The 14,474-nt window shown below is 47.3% G+C and overlaps 1 long non-coding RNA gene across 1 annotated transcript in view; it reads left to right on the top strand.

The window, feature by feature from the left end:
• LOC105756439 (uncharacterized) overlaps positions 1-8,871 on the top strand; it is a 30,046-nt gene extending 21,175 nt beyond the window's left edge. The window contains exon 2 of the long non-coding RNA XR_001121507.1: positions 8,540-8,871. This is a non-coding gene — a long non-coding RNA (uncharacterized LOC105756439). The remainder of the gene's footprint in view (positions 1-8,539) is intronic.
• The last annotated feature ends 5,603 nt before the right edge of the window (positions 8,872-14,474 follow it).

The following is a 14,474-nucleotide window of genomic DNA, read 5'->3' as shown; positions in this document are numbered from 1 at the left end:
AATGATATTGGCTGTGGTTTTGTATAAACCAAAACCAAACCCATTGCTGTCAAGTTAATTCCAACTCATAGCAACCCTATAGGACAGAGTAGAACTGCCCAATAGGGTTTCCGAGGAGTGGCTGATGAATTCAAACTGCCTACCTTGTGGTTAGCAGCTGAGCTCTTAACTACTTCACCACCAGATGCCTTTTATTATGTTGAAGAATTTTCCTTCTATTCCTATTTTATTGAGAGTTTTTATCAGGAATGTGTGTTACACTTTGTCAAATGCCTTTCCTGCGTCAATTGAGACGATCATGTGATTCTTTTCTTTTGTTCTGTTTATGTGGTGGATTACATTGATTTTCTAATATTGAACCAAGCTTGCATACCTGGTATGAATCCCACTTGGTTGTGGTGTATTGTTTTTTTGATATGATGCTGAATTCTATCGGCTAGAATTTTGTTGAGATTTTTTGCATCTATATTCATGAAAGATGTTGGTCTGTAATTTTCTTTTTTTGTGTAGCTTTGCCTGGCTTTGGTATCAGGGTTATGCTAGCCTCATAAAATGAATTCAGGAGTATTCTTTCCTCTTCTATGCTCTGAAATAGTTTGAGTAGTACTCTTCTATGAATGTTTGGTAGAATTCAGTGAAGCTATCTAGGCCAGGCCTTTTTTTTATTGGTAGTTTTTTGTTTTGTTTTTTTGTAATTACTTCTTCAATCTTTTCTCTTGTTACGTGTCTGTTCAGATTATCTATCTCAGCTTGTGTTCGTTTAGGTAGGTAGTGTGTTTCTAGAAATTTGCCCATTTCCATTAGGTTCTTTAATTTGTTGGAGGGCAATTTTCCATAGTATTCGGTTATGATCCTTTTTATTTCAGTTGGGTCGGTTGTAATGTCCTTTATCTCATTTCTTATTTGGGTTATTTGCATCCTCTCCTGTTTTTCTTTTGTCAGTTTGGCCAATGGTTTGTCGATTTTGTTGACCTTTTCAGAACGAGTTTTTGGTCTTGTTGATTCTTTCCATTGTTTTTCTGTTCTTTATTTCATTTATTTCTGCTCTAATATTTTTTATTTCCATTCTTCTCATGGCTGTGGGCTTCTTTTGCTGTTCTCTGTTCTATTTGTTCCAGTTGTAAAGCTAACATTTTCATTTTAGCCCATTCTTCCGTTTTGATGTGTGCATTTATTGCTATAAATTGACCTCTGAGCACTGCCTTTGCTGTATCCCAAAGGTTTTGGTATGGTGTGTTTTCATTCCCATTTAATTCTAGGAATTTTTTTATTCCCTCTTTGATTTCTTCTATTACCCAGTTGTTTTAAGCAAGGTGTTTTTCAGTTTCCATGTATTTAATTTTTTCCCCTTGTTCTTCCTGTCATTGATTTCTACTTTTATGGTATTGTGATCAGAGAGAATGCTTTGTGTTATTTCCATGTTTTGGATTTTACTGAAGGTTGCTTCGTGGCCTGAGATGTGTTCTATTCTGGAGAACATTCCGTGTGCATCAGAAAAGGATGTACACTTTGCTGCTGTTGAGTGGAGTGTTCCATATATGTCTATGAGGCCAAATTGATTGATTTTGGCCTTTAGATCCTCTGTGTCTCTGTTGAGTTTCTTTCTAGATGTTCTACTCTTTACTGAGAGTGGTGTGTTGAAGTCTTGTACTATTATTGTGGAACCGTCAGTTTCTCTTTTCAGTGCTGTTAGAGTTTGTTTATGTATTTTGGAGCCCTGTCATTGGGTGTGTAGATATTTATTAAGGTTATGTCTTCTTAGTGGATTGTCCCTTTAATAATTATATAATGTCCTTCCTTGTCTTTTATGGTTGATTTTGCCCGAAATTCTATTTCATCTGAGATTAGTGTTGCCACTCCTACCATTTTTCCTTATGTTTGCTTGATATATTTTTTCCATCCTTTGATTTTTAATGTATGTATGTCTTTGTGTCTCAGGTGTATCTCTTGTAGACAGCATATTGATGGGTCATGCTTTTTTATCCATTCTGCCACTCTCTGTCTCTTTACAGATGCATTTAAGCAATTTACATTCAGTGTGATTAGCAATAGGTATGAGTTTATTGCTGTCATATTGCAGTGCTTTTTTTGTGGTGTTAATGTAACATTCTATTTCTTATTTTCAAGTACTGCTCATACAGACATACCCACCCCACCTTGAATCAAAACTTTTGTGTGTCAGCCAGGGTATTTTTACACATGTTTGAGCACTAATTATGTGCTGGGCACTGTTGTAAGTGCTTTACATGTGTTGTTTTATTTTTTTCTCACCACAACACTGACAGCTAGGCAATACTACTCCCGTTTTACTGATGAGGACACCAAGGCTCAGAGAGGTTAAGTAACTTGTTTAAAACTACCCAGCTATGTATATCCTGGCAATAGAAAGAGCCAGTGCTCTTTTTACTGCTCCAGGGAGGAATCATACTGAGGAGGTAGAGGACCCGAATCCAGAACCTGTTTGTAGACCTCTCTTTAGGACTCCCTCCCTCCCACTCCATGGAATGGAAAATTGGATGAGGAGACAACCTCTCTGCACTCACCCAGCCCCTCTGCCTTTGGGAAGACAGCCTTGCTCTGTGTTGTTTTTAGCTGCCATCGAGTTGGCCCCTAATTCATGTACAATGGAATCAGACTATTTGATCCATAGGGTTTTCAGTGGCTGATTTTCAGAAGTAGATTGCCAGGCCTTTCTTCCTAGTTCATCTTAGTCTGGAAGCGCCACTGGGACCTGTTCAGCATCATAGCAACACAGAAGCCTCCACTGACAGATGGAGTAGTGGTTGCACGTGAGGTGCATTGGCTAGGAATAGAACCCAGGTCTCCTGCATGGAAGGTGAGAATTCCACCACTGACCCACTATTGCCTCCCACCTTCATAAAACCCACCCAGCTTGCACCTTGATCTCAGAGTTCTCTGCCTGAAGGCAAATGCCCAGAACAGGAAGTCGAGCTCCTGGGATCTCCTTTACTACCTTCCAGTTTAGTCGCTGGAGCACTTGTGGCTCTAAGGGTGTCCCAGAAGAGAAGGGCTATGTAAGGAGGCTCAAGGAGCACCCCTTCCTGGGTTTCCAGGAGCATCTTGCATCCGTGTCCCCTTGGCAAGTGGTGGGCAGATGGATGGATGTGTTGCAAGCCAGCGAGTGGGAGTGTGTGGGGAGGGGCAGGGCTGGCAGAGCCCCCTGTCAGGATGTTTGTTCAGGCTGCTGCGGGTGAGCCTAATTTCAAACATAGGGATTCACAGCAGTTTCAAGGGGCCCTGCCCAGACACTTGCCTGCACACACACCTGCTCTCGTGTGACTCCCCTCCCCTGCATGTAGAGTCCCCATTCATGAAAACTCAGACAAAGCTCTGGACTCCAATGTCCCTCATGGACAATGACATATATAGTCAAAGTCATCCTAAACCCCAGGTGCTGGGCCTTCTATACATGTTGTCTCTAAACTTCACATTCGTCTGCAAGGACAATTTAATGACCACTCTTCTACCTTAGAGATGAGAAAAATAGGGCTCAGAGAAGTCAAGTGACTGACCCAAAGCCACACAGTGATCATGTGTCGAGCTGGGTTTGGCATCCCGGTCACCTCACGCCAAGCTCACACTTTGTCCCTTCTCTGGGCTGCTTTCCCTGTCTTTCTCCCAGCACCCAGCACCTAGTAGGTGTCCAGGAAGTCCTTGCAGACTTGATTGACCGATTAATGTGCACAGAAGTGTTTTCTCTCACACACACACTCCGTGCAGGCCTCAGCTGTTCCTTTCTCTAAACTCATCTTGAACTGTGATCTCCCTGCCTCCTCCACAGCCAGAGCTAGCGCCGGCCTGGATTCCCTGGGCTTCGGCCTCAGTTTCGCCTCTATCTTACAGGCCCACACATCTGAGCAAGGCCCTCCCTGCTTTGAGGAGACCCACAGCACTGGCTGAGCCCCTGCTGCAGGCCTGACCCTCACTCTGGAAGCCTCCAGGATCCAGCCACCTCCATCCTCCCCTCTTCCTCTGAAACTTCAGGGCTGGCACTGCCCCCTGAAGCCCCCTCCCCCCGGGGCCCCCTGGGAGCATAGGCTTTGCTTGAGGGCAGCGAGTGAAGCCGGCTGTAACAGAGAAATTTCGGCCTCCTCTTTAGAAGTCCCGGAGGAGGCAGATCTGAGGAAAGGCTGCCGAGAAGGCGCCTGCAGCAATGTCAGCTTGAGAACAACCCGGCTGACAGGATGCTGAGCGGGGATTAAGGTTGGGATCAGGGAAGCCAGGGAAATGAAGGCAAGTTAGCCTGTTCCCCTCACTGCCACCACCCGCTGCCGCTGCTGGGTTTGTCTTCTTGTTTGTTCTCTCTCTGGGAAAGTGGGTGGGGAGGGAAGTGGGCAGGGTCAAGGCAGGGAGGTGGGGGAAAGGACAGGGAGAGGTGGAGAAGGGCAGGCGAGGGTGGAAAGGAGGAGGGTGGAGAGAAGAGGAAGTCAGGCCTCCTCGGGTTCTCAGGGCTCAGCCAGGGCCAGGGCAGGTCCATAGAGGTCCCTCATCTGGGACCCTTCCCCTATAGCTGTCCCTACTCGCCTGGTCAGTCTGTTGGCCAGTCAGGCAGCCAGCAGTCCCTGTGTTAGGGGCACGTGTCCCTTCCCCATATGTGGAACTTGTCCTCAGTGTTGGTGGCAGGGCCAGTGAGGACAGAATTGACTTTACCCTGAGAGGCTCGCAGGCCAACGTGGCAGCACAATACACCCTCAAGAAAGGAGACGAACCTGTTTCCACCTGTCTACAAATGCAAGATCCTGTTCTGAGAAGGCCACCACCTCGACCTGCCTCATCATTGAAATGTCACAAGAGCCCAGCCAAATGGACCGGTCATCCGGTGCAACAAAATTTGAGTGAAACCTCAAACCCTTGCATCGTCACTGGAGTGTGGTATGGTGGTTCAGAAAGTGGCTTCTGGACTCAGACCACCTGGGTTTGAATTCTGGCTCTGCCACTTATTTGCTGTATGGCCTTGGGCAAGTGGGCTAACCTCTCTGTTTCTCAGTGGGGATAAAATAGTAGCACATCCTCATAAGGCTGTTAAGATGATTAATGGAGTGAACACGTGGAAAGTGCTTGGAGTAGGGACTATCACATAGGACGTGCACGATAAGTGTAGCTTTATTTATTATCGGGGGCAGAGTGGAGGGATAATAGTGGCCACTCCAAGTTAATCTCCTGAAACCTTCCTGGAAGAAATGAGTGTGGAATCTGATTTGGGAGACTGGGACTTGGCAGAGGTAGAAGAGTGAACTGGGGGTGAGAGACAGAGCTCTCTCCTGTCCAGGTGAGTGTGGGGCCCGAGTCGGGCAGGGATTAAAGGACATGTCTACTCAGAGGCAGAAAGAATGCATTTCCTGAGAGGCCCACTTGCAGCTGCTCTTTCTTCAAAGTTGCTACTCTAACTAGGGGTAACATGACTATCCTCTCCTAGCCCTGCCAAAGGCAGGTCAGGGGCACAAAAGCCGTGAAAACATGCTGTTTACCATGGTGACCTCTCAGAATGGCGATTATGCCAGAAATTCTAGTGATTCTGAGAGGCTTCTAGTTGCACTTAGGTTCTCTGGCCCTGGCAAGGGACAACGGTAACAGAGAGAGGTGCGGAGAGTAGAACTTAGAGGCAGACAGTCCCTGGGATTGGGTTCCCACTCTGCCACCAACCAGCTGTATGACTTGGGGCACATCAGGTAGCCTCTCTGGGAGTCAGTTGAAGTCCCTGGGTGGTGCAAAGGGTTTGCTCGTGGCTACTAACTGAAAGGTTAGTGATTCAAACCCACCCAGCAGCACTGTGGAAGAAAGGCCTGGAGACCTGCTTCTGTAAAGATTACAGCCAAGAAAACACTATGGAGCTCAGTTCTACTCTGTAACATATGGTGTCACCATGAGTTGAAGTCAACTCAATGGCAACCGGTTTGGTTTTGGTTTGTTTTTGGGGGGGCCTCAGTTGCCTTGTCTGTGAAGTAGGATAATAATATCTCTCTCAGAGTTGTGGCAATGAGTAATTACTCAGTAAATATCTGCTGTTAATTTTCAACTTGGCAAATAGTTATTGAGGCCCAATGAGATACCAGAGTCCCAATGAAAGAGACTCTTTCATGGCCCTTGAGGGGCTTGTGGTCCACACTCAAGTCAGAATATGAGGCGAAGGTAGTGATGCTTCCCCAAAGGTTCACTGGGAACCCGGAAGGGGAGTTCCTGGAGGAACCTCTCCAGGGCTGAGGCACACCCAAGGCCTACTGACAATGGCCTACCCTGCAGCTCCTCCTGGTAGTCCTCAGCCCCCCACTCCATGGAGCACTGGCCATTGATGAGTCTGATTTCTCGGGGGGAGCTCCTAGACAAGGGGGCCCAGTCTCTGCAGAAGCATGGGGGGGATCCTCATTGAGAATTTTAACTTTAAGGGCACTGGCTCATAGAGAAACTAATTTTAAACCAAGTTTCTATTTTCTGTTTATAAAAGCTGTATATATTTATTGTAGAAAATTTGGAAAATACAGAAAAGCACAAAAAAGGAAATAAAGGTCAGCCATAATAAACCAGCCAGAGATAACTATGGTAAGGTATTACTATATTGCCTATTTTTTTAAGCACACACTCATACACACACTCACACAAACTCACGCACATTCACAAATATTCATACACTCACACGCATATTCACACACTCACCTATTTACACATGCAATTATGTAACTTTCTATTACGGCATACTTAATGCACACATATCTAACAATTTAGAAATAAGATCATGGAATCATGAATACATCACTGTTTTGTAATTTGATTTTGTCATTAACTAAAATATCAAGGACCTTTCCCCACGTCATTAAATATTCTTCTCCAACATAATTTAAAATGACTGTACAATGCTTTATCTTTTTGGTGTATCACAAGTACATTATTATTATTTTAAATAATATTTTACTGTGTTTTCAGTGAAAGTTTACACAGCAAATTAGGTTCCCATTTAACAATTATTACAAAAATTGTTCAGTAACATTGGTTACATTTCCCACAATGTGTCAACATTCTCATTAATTCCCTTCTGGATGTTTCGTTTCCAGTAATCTGGTTTCCCTGTCCCCTTACCCTTTTATCTTTGCTTTAGCATAATTGTTGTCCTTTTGGTCTCAAATAGATGATTTTTTAAAGGTGAGCAGTACTCACGGGTAATATTCTTTATTTTATGAGCCAATCTGTTATTTAGCCAAAGGCAAACTCAGGGGATAATTTTGGTTCAAGGTTTATGGAGTATCTCAGGGCGATAGTCTCGGGGAGTCCTCTAGTCTCAACCAGTCCAGTAAGTCTGGACTTTCTAAGAATTTGAGTTCTGTTCCATCCACATTTTTCTCCCCTTCTGTCAGGATCCATCTATTGTGAAGGCATATTATTGTATCAGTCCTCAGCTGCTGGTCATCCAGATTGCTTGTAGACGTTTGCTATTATAAACAACACTGTGATGAACATCCTTGTAGAGAAACCTTTGAGGGGATGGCTAAATTTGTAATAGTTTTATGTATCTATTTACCCCCACCTCCGATTGCGAGTCTATCTAGGGCAGTGTCTGCATCTTATTCATCTTTGTGACCCCAAAGTTTACCTTGATGCCTGGCTCTCCATAAGCACCCAGTGATTGTTGAATGAATTGAATTGCATTTCTGGAGCATGTGTTCTGGGCGAAGGAACTGGCAGGGTGAGCCTCTCTGCAAGGAGCTCACCATCCCTGATAGAGCACTCAGGGGTCCCCACTGCCCCTAAGATGGGTCTGCCAATTTCTCCTAGGAGAAAATGTTCCCAAGCCCAAAGCCACTGGCTGTCCTGGTGGTGTAGAAGTGCCTCTCTTTATCTCTTATCTTCCTGGCAAATGTTGCCTCCCCCTGCCAGGGCCCTCCTGCTCGCTGGGTACCTCCCATCTAGGACTCATTTGAGTTCTTCTGTTGTGTCTTCAGGCTGAAGGCCCAGCCGACAGAGCCCTTTCACCTGCTCATTACTGTTGGAGCAATGCTGTGGCGGCTCCCGGCTCCCCATGAAGCAGCCCCTCTCCGCCCCGTTTCTGACACTTGGCCCCTAGGAAGTGTCCGTGGCACACCTCGTCCCTGCCCCCTGCTCTGCCTGCCACCTCCCAGGGCACCAAGGGGCCCTTGTCTCCTCCTCATGGGGGCTCTTGCTGATACTCTTTCTTATGTCTACAGATTTGTAGAATCAAGGATTTGGGTGCTAAAGAGACCAAGCTCCCGGCTTTCAACGGGTCTTTTAAAACAGAGAGAGATAAGAGGCAAACAGAGAGAGGTAAAACTTATTAATTTAAGCTCCCCCCTCAAGTGTCCATGCTCCCAACCTCCTGCAATTTTCTCTCTTCTTTTAAATTTTTGTTTCCTCTCCATTCCCTCTTATGCTGTTCTCTCCTCTCCTTCTCTTTTTTCTCCCTCTCCCCCCTTCCCTCTTCAGCTCTGACATCCACTCTCCCACCCTCCTGTCCTCATTTCCCCTCCTCTCCCCTTCTTTTTTAAGTTTTTTTTTTCTTTTAACTTTCAAGGTCATTCCGGACTCCTGACGCTGCCAGTCCCTCGGCGAGCCGTGAGCACCATTGGCGTCCGTGGCCTCTGTTTCCGTGGCAACCCAGTAACCATTAATTTTCAATTAAAGGAGACAAAAAGCTCGATGACAGCTCCAGGTCTGCTGAAGATGTCAAGAATCTGTATTAATATACAGCAAGAGAGCATAATTGTGTGTCCATCTTCCAGAGCAGCAAAAAAATGGAGGGATAATTACCAGCTCGAAAGCCACTCTGTAATTTAGTCCTTACTGTCACCACAGCCCTCCACATTAGCATAAATTAAAAGCAGAGTTTATTGTTATCAAAGTGCATTGATATCGCCAGACCAGCTTTCTTCCTTTTAACTGTTTGTTGTGGGTGAGTGACTCCCCAACTCTCGCCGGGGTCTCCCTGGGATGGCAGAAGTGGGAGTGCAGGTTTGCTGAAGTGTGAATGCTAGACCTGGAGGTCCTGGGTGTTTCTGCCACCCTCCCTTGAGGCAGATGGGGACAGGGGTCAGGGTGTCGCCCCCTCCAAAGGGGTCTGGGGATGGCGGTGGGGGCTTGGATAAGGATTCATCTTTCACATGTGAGCCTTTGTTTTGCCAAGGGCTCTCCAGCTCTTTCTAGAGGGGGCTGTGTTGCTCCATGTTGGGGTGCCCCTTAGTACCTAGTGTAGCTCAGGACAGGTGATCGGCACTCAAAGCCAACCTGTTAAACAAAGGAATGAGTGAATGTCAAGGGGTCTTCCCTTCTGTGTGGATGTTAGTGGGGCCTTCTCATGTTCCCAATTCAGGGTGTGGCCAGCTCAGCAGACCGGTGCTCCTGACTCTGGCCCAGTTCCTGCTCAGCCACCCAGGACCGCAGCTCCCCAGGGTGGCCTCTCTGGGTCCCCCTCTTGCTGCTTGGCCATCCACCCCATGGCCAGGGTCCTGCCACAGCCACCTCTCTGCAGACTTACCTTAGTGTAGTTGGAGTGCCTTGAGGTATTGCCTACCAGGGTGCCAGTGACAGCGGCAGAAATCATGAATTTCCGTGAATGGGGGCTCCAGGGTTTTCTTGTATTCTATCCAGAGAGAGTTGTCCTTCAGAGGGGAATTTATTGTAATTACCCTTAAGGGAGCGATCTTTACACAGTCAGTCACAACACTGACCTCCTGGCTGAGATCTGACAGCAAAATTACAGGCTGTGTACTCAACAGAAGGGGCATCCTCCTTTTGGCGGGGCGGGGGGGAGTTGGTGGGAAGGAAGGAGGAGGAGGAGGAGGGGAAGGAGATGCAAAGGCTTTGAAAAGAAAAGTGCTGGCTTGCAGCTGCCAGGCCAGCGGGTTCTCCTTGGCAAGGCATCGATGGAGCAAGGAGAAGGCGCATAGATTGCCTGGTACTTCAGCTGGTTCACAAGGAACAGACAAGGAGGGGACTCCAGCCCTTTGAAGTCTGGAGCCACGGTCTGTGATCTTAGCTAGTCTTATTGTAGGTAGGGTTTGGAGAGTATTAGAACTATTGAAGGAGCCCTGGTGGCACTGTGGTTAAGCGCTCAGCTACTAACCAAAAGGTCGGTTGTTTGAACCCACCAGCTGCTCTGCAGGAGAAAGATGTGGCAGTCTGCTTCTGTAAAGACTACAGCCTTGAAAACCCTATAGGGTAGTTCTACTCCATCCTACAGGGCCACTATGAATGGGAATCAGCTAGATGGCAATGGGTTAGAGTTTTTTTTTTTTGATTGATGGCACAATGGGACAGGAAGTGCTTCACTGAAAGGTTGGTGGTTCTAACCCACCCAGCAGCGCCATGGGAGAAAGACTTGGCAATCTGCTCCCATAAAGATAACAGCCTAGAAAACCCTATGGGGCAGTTCTACTCTGTCATATGGGGTTGCTATGAGTCGAAATTGACTTGATGACACCTAACAACAAGAACTATCTGAGGTGTTCCTGAGTGGCAGAAATGGTTAAGCACTCCACTACTAACCAAAAGGTTGAGAGTTTGAACCTACCTGGAGGCACGTTGGAAGACAGGCCTGGCAATCTGCTTCCGAAAAGTCACAGCCTTGAAAACCCTATGGAGTAGTTCTACTCCGTACACATAGGGTGGCCAAGAGTCAGAATTGACTCAATGGTAACTAATAAGAATACGAACTATTTGATAAACTCTTCAGGTGTGTTTTCCCAAACATATCTGTCCGTTTGTCTCTCCCACAGGGCCTGAAATTCCATCATTCTTCACACCTTTGAGTGAACACTTGCTAGGCCCTATTAACATGTCCCTGAGTTGCCTGGCAGGGCTAACATGCTCATCTGTGATCATTCTATATTTAGCACGGATTTATCTATCAGACATGCTAGCCTGTCATGTGGCAGAACCCCAGGGGATGGGACACAGGTCAGTCAACTTTTCATGAGATAATGGAGAAAATCAGGTGTGTGGGCTGATCTTGATGGACTGTGGAGCTTGGGAAGGAAAGAAGGTAATTCCCAAAGTTTCAGAGCTGGAAGGGATCCCAGAGGTCAGCTGGTCCAAACTCCTACCAAAGCAGGGTTCCCCACTGCTCTGCTTCTACCCCAGATCAGCCAATTCCTGTGAACATGTTAGCTCCAAACGAGAAGGTAGGAACTTTAGGGAAACAGGTTTTCACTCATGCTCAGGAGGAACTTTCCAACTGTCAGTACTGTTAAGCTAACGCGTTAACCCTTCTCATGTGGGATGGCCCTTCAGCTACGTGAAAATGATGCTCAGCTGCCTGACCCCCTCTCCTCCAATTCTGGGACTTGGTGGCCCATCATCATCCAGCTCACCCTCCCCTGGAGGAGCTGAGAAGGTACCTGAAAGGATGAGGGAGGGCACAAAATGCAAACCCAACATTTATTGAGCACCTACTGTGTTCCATATAAGGTTTTCACTGGCTAATTCTTTTCAGAAGTAGACTGTGGGGTCCTTCTTCCTAGTCTGTCTTAGTTTGGAAGCTCAGCTGAAACCTGTCCACCATGGGTGACCCTGCTGGTATCTGAATACCGATGGCATAGCTTCCGGCATCACAGCAACACACAAGCCCCCACAGTAAGACAAACTGACCGACATGTGGGGGATAGACACAGTGACTGCAGCAATGGGCTCAAGCATAACAATGATTGTGAGCATGGCATAGGACTGGGCAGTGTTTTGTTCTGTGATACACAGGGTCACTATGAGTTGAAACCACCTTGACGGCACCTAACAACAACAACAGCTATGTTCCAGGCCCAAACACACACCATACATCCTTTCATCCTCACAACCATTACTGAAAAATCTACTGCTGTTGAGTCAGTTCCAACTCATAGCAACCCTACAGGACAGGGTGGAACTGTCCCAATGCTGTAATCTTTAAGGAAGCAGATTGCCTCGTCTTTCCCCATGGAGTGGCTAGTGGGTTTGAACCACTGACCCTTCGGTTAGCAGCTAAGCGCTTAACCACTGTGCCACCTGGGCTCTTTAACCATTAGTGAGGAGAGTATATGTCATTCCCATTGTATTGGAAAGGAGAGAGTGACTTGCCCCAAATCACCTGGTGGGTGAGGACCAGAGCCAGGATCAGAGACCAGCCTCCTATCTAGGCTGAGACTTTGAGAATCCAACTGCCTTCACCCATAGACCCCTCCAGCATCAGCCGGGTTTGGGCAATAGGCTCTGTCATTAGTCTCCTCTCTCCCCACCTCTAAGATGCCTTTTCTCCAGAGCCTTTCTCTCTTTTCTATTTGGCAGGGAGGAGGAATTCCAGGGGAAACCCAGCTTAGGTCCTTCTTCCTCCTGAAGGCTCTCCTGCCCACCCCAACCCTCAGTAACGGTTTCAATGAGAGTAATAACAACATCAGTGATTACTTACTGACCACAGGACTATCCTCCAGGGCTCGTACTAAGTGCTTTGTTGTTGTTGTTGTTACCTGTTGTCGAGTTGGTCCCTGACTTATGGTGACCCCATGCACAATGGAACTAAATGCTGCCCCGTCCTGTGCCATCCCCATGATTGGTTTTGGATTGGACCTTTGTGATCCATAAAGTTTTCACTGGCTGATTTTCAGAAGTAGATTTCCAGCCTTTTTTCCAAGTCTGTCTTAATCTGGAAGCTCTGCTGAAACCTGTTCAACATCATAACAACACACAAGCCTTCACTGACAAAACGAGTGGTGCCTGCAGATGAGGTATACTGGCCAGGAATCGAACCTGGAGCTCCCACATGGAAGGAGACAGTTCTACCACTAAACCACCACTGCCCCCATACCAAATGCTTACTGTATTTGTTTTAATCCCCCAGGAATCTGTCCTGGCCAAATCTTCTGCCTGGACTGCTCTCCCCTCAAATATCTGCATCTCCTTCAAAGATCTCCTTCTCAGTGAAGCCAAACCTGACTATCTTCTCCCAATTCCTTGTACCCTGCTTTGTTTTTAAGGAGCCCTGATGGTGCAATGGTTGGGCGCTTGGCTGCCCATCGAAAGGTTGGTGGTTCGAACACACCAGTTGCTCTGTGGGAGAAAGATGTGGCAGTCTGCTTCTGGAAACCCTATGGAGCAGTTCTACTCTGTCCTGTAGGGTAGGTATGAACTGGAATTGACTCAATGGCAATGAGTTTTTTTTGTTTGCTCTATTTCTTTCCACAGCGCGTATCACCTTCTAGCATAGTATATAATTTACTTATTATGATACTGGTTGTCTGTCTCCCTGTGTTTTACGCTCCAAAAGGGCAGAGACTTTTGTTTATTTTGTTTACTGTTGTAGCCCCAGCACCTACCACAGTGCATAAGGTAGCGGTGCTCAATAAATATTAGTCAAATGAAAGAAGGACGACTCAGAACCCTTGAGGTGGGCATTGTTATTTTCACCAAGAGGAGCTAGGGCTCTAATTCAGGGTTAAATGGCTTGCCCAAGGTCACAGACCTGGTAATACCCAGATTCAACGGTACCACCCAGATTCAATCCCTCATTTATGTTGGACTGTTGAATATGAGGCCATTAGGGTGGGCCCTGAGCCTGTTCTGAACTTTGGGAGTGCTGGCTTCTGGGGGATTCTTCTAGGTGCCTCTTCTCTCCCAAGCAGGCTGAGGGGGGCTCCCCCCATTCCTGCAGCTCCTTTCCACCCCACCCCCACTCCCAGGCCTGGGAGGGGCTGCAGGTGTCCCCTGATGAGCTAGGTCCCTGCTGGGGCTGCAGTCTATACCCAGCGGGCCCCAGGAGGCCCCCACCTTGGTTTCTGAGTGGTTCCTCTCCCCATAGATGTAAATCCCGGCCCCAGAGTGGCCACACAGAACATACATCTTAAACAAACACTTCTCCTTGCTGTTTATCTCCCTGGCCTTTAAACAAACTCTTTCAAAGGTTTCTGCTGATAGGAGAGATTTACTGAAAACCATTCCTTGCTTAAAAGCCCCGGGTTTATGCTGCCAGCGTGGGGGCAGCAGGGCCTTCAGGCCTGGGGTTTCTCTGCCTCCGGACCACATGTTTATCCTCCAGGCCTTGATAGAGAAGCAACGCAGACTAATCTTTATGGAAAAGAAAATAGTAAAAGCAGGAAAGGGTGGGGGGAGTGGGGAGAAGTTTGGTTCTTGTCACAGACTCCAGGAGGCCATGGCAGGTCCCTGTGCAGTGGCTCCCTCCTCACTACAGCGGCCATGGGGGTGGGGTGCAGCACCTGCCTGGAGGGGTGGGGCTCCCTTGAACTTTGGACTGAAGGCCAGTGGGCAGGTAAGCCTCTTCTTGGGCCCCCACCCCTAACAGAGGCCAGAGTGGGCCTCTTCCGGCTAGACGGGGGAGGGGCAGCAGTCCCAAGACAATGTCTGTTCCTGCATTCAACCACCATTGATGAAGCATCTACTGTGTGCCAAGACCTGGAGGTATGGAGAGGACTAATCCTTAACGTTTATTGGAGCATTTCTGTTGACCTGGAACTGTCCTAAATTCCTTA

This window comes from Trichechus manatus, unplaced genomic scaffold (assembly GCF_000243295.1).
Source record: "Trichechus manatus latirostris isolate Lorelei unplaced genomic scaffold, TriManLat1.0 scaffold00065, whole genome shotgun sequence".
NCBI classification, from domain to species: Eukaryota; Metazoa; Chordata; class Mammalia; order Sirenia; family Trichechidae; genus Trichechus; species Trichechus manatus.
Note: the sequence above shows the minus strand (reverse complement) of the source record. Positions and strands in the feature narration are given on the sequence as shown.